Here is a 2,891-nt window from a genome sequence, read left to right as displayed (position 1 = left end):
ATAAAATTGAATTGAATTGAAGATAGCACTTTAAAAAAAAACTATAAATCTGAATTAGAGAGCAAAATGGCTGCAAATAATCTTGTTTAAGCTTGGCAAGGTCTAGCAGGAAAATGATAGCAGACCTCCAGAACCCAAAGAACAGCAGCCACGTCACTCTGGTTGGCTTTAATTCAGATGTGGAGTTTGCTAATTAATCCCTTAATCGTTTCTCTACTCACTTTGATATTTTTGATTGATAAATTCACTTACTTGGAGACAATCAGCACTTTGACAGACCAGAAGGATGTTGAAAAGGTCTTCCTCTTGGTGAGGGTAAATAAGAGTCAGGGACCTGACAAGATTTGTGAGAGAACTGAGTCCTATATTGCACAGCAGGTACCTGTGCTCTGGAAGGAGGATGTGGTAGTTGTCTGTTCCCAAAGCCAGTTACCCTAGAACTATGAATGACTTTAGACAGGTTGCTCTCACTCATCAATTGAAAACCTTTAAAAAACTGGTGAAATCAAAAATCTTAAGGAAAACCTAGCATGCACTTGATCCTGTGCAGTTTGCTTATCGGCCACACAGAGGTGTAGAGGATGCCACTTTGTTGAACTTCTCCAACATTTGGAAGGAAATTGGTTTCATGCTAGACTTCCATTTGTTGATTTTTCCTGTGTTTTTAACACAATCCAACCTCATATTATAGCCAGAAGACTTTCAGAACAATTTGTATTGTATGTATTGGTTTCTGGACTTTTTAACCAACAGGACACAAAGAGCGAGGATAAATGGACTCCACTGGCTCCCCACAGGGATGTGTGTTTTCATCCCTGTTATTTATCCACACAAATATGTGTCAAAGCATGTGGGAAAACAGAACCATTTTTAAGGTATGCAGATGACTCTGTTATTGTTAGTTTCCATTCAGGACGATGAGAGCAGTCACAGTCATCGATGACTTTGTGGTGTGAGGACTTCTATCTTCAACTAAAGACAAGATTATTGATTTTAGAAAACATGCCTACAAACAGAGTCACATTCAACCCCTAATGCTATATTACAATGGCACAGAGTTATTTTTTTTTGTACCTTATTTCATTCTAAGTGGTTATTGATCTTAATGGTTTTTGATTGATCTCTCTGTGTAGGTCCTAATTCTTAGAGCCTGGAGCACTTTAACTTTTATCTTTATCCTTTATCATGTTTGTTTATTGTCTGTGTTGTTTGTTGTTTTATATTTTGTAAGGAGGGATACCTTGTACCTTTTACTGCAAACCAAATCTACTTTTGAGTACAAATAAAGTAACCTAGGCATCACAAGCTTTAACAAACATCCAAAACATCAGTTGTAAAAGGACAAATTATTTATTAAACTGAACTGAGTGATTTACTCAATGTAAATGATTTATTCTCGCAGGTATTATTTGGTTTATTTCTTCTGGCAGGATGGAAGAATAAAACTGGACCTCACAGAGAGAATGAGACTAAAACTTAATTAAAAACTACATCAAAAACAGAAGAAAAAATAAAGCAGTCTGGTCTCACCCAGTCCATGTTAAAGTAGCCGGCCTTTGGTCTGCTTTCAGCAGAAGTAGGTCAACAACAACACAAACCTAGAGTGTCTAATTACATTTACAACACAAAGGACACACACATATGAACGCATTAATTAGCAGCTTCATTCATTAAAATACCAGTCTGCAGCACTGCCTAGTGGCCGCCATAGGAAACTACACACAGACAGTTTCTGTGTGGCTCCAAAATCCAACAGCAAAATCCAACAATTAATCATCAAAACATGTTTCCTGACAAAGTTTCAGTAAAGTTTTCTTCTTCTTTCAAATGATGAGACAGAACGTTAACTCTGTTCAAATTAACTGTTTAAATAAAGTTTTCAATAAAGAGTTACTTCACCTCAACATCACAAACTTTTCTTCAGCTTTCTCTCCTCGTTTCCACATCGAGTAATCGCTCCTGTCGTTATTTTTCTTCTGTTTCTGTCCGTTCAACTCGTCTCGTTTCTCCACCGAGTGACTGAGTCCATCGGCTGGTCGGCACACACACATTAACACACACACACACACACACACATTAACACACACACACACACATTAACATACACACACACACACATTGACACACACACACACACACACACAGTCTGACACAATGAAAGAGAGAGGGGACAACCCCCCCTGTGGGCTTACATCATGGTTGCTATATCAACCAGAGAGAGGCTCCCAACACACACACACACACACACACACACACACACATGCACACACACATTCCTGCATTGTTGTGAGGTCCATTCAGTCGAACCAGAGAATGCTGCTCTTCTGCTGTGGGCCTCACACAGTGTTTAAATAAAGTTTCTATAAACCAGTAAACTCATATCATCATTTGTTATAATTAAAGGTTTTATATCATGAACATTAATATAGCAGCGAACAACTATTAGCTATGTAAAGATATAGTGGAGTCATGGAGTCTGGTAGATTATGTTTAAGTTTGTGGTTAAACTAAGGGTCTATCTCTGTAGGGATCCTGTCCATAATGCTGTCAGACACTGACAATAATAATCAGTGGCAGTGAATACTTTTAGTGGATGCACTTTGACCTCAAGGTTTAACGTTAGTTTAAGTTGTGGTCATTGCAACACCTTTCACAAATAATTTTACATCTATGTCAAACGGGATCTTGTCTTAAAAACTGGAATTGAAACTAAATTGAGTCATGACAGACATCATTTTGCTACATTGAGGAACAATGTGGTAAATAAATTGGGAAAAGTTAAAGCAGATTTTCTTTCTTGACAGTAATAGAAAAAGCAATGATCTGAAACCAGTTAAAAACAATAACAGAACATCATGATAAGAAGGGAAGCTGCTTGAACTTAAAATAAA

The sequence above is a fragment of the Morone saxatilis genome, unplaced genomic scaffold (genome assembly GCF_004916995.1).
Source record: "Morone saxatilis isolate NCDOM2014 unplaced genomic scaffold, NCSU_SB_2.0 Contig16, whole genome shotgun sequence".
NCBI classification, from domain to species: Eukaryota; Metazoa; Chordata; class Actinopteri; family Moronidae; genus Morone; species Morone saxatilis.
This window is presented reverse-complemented; position numbering follows the sequence as displayed.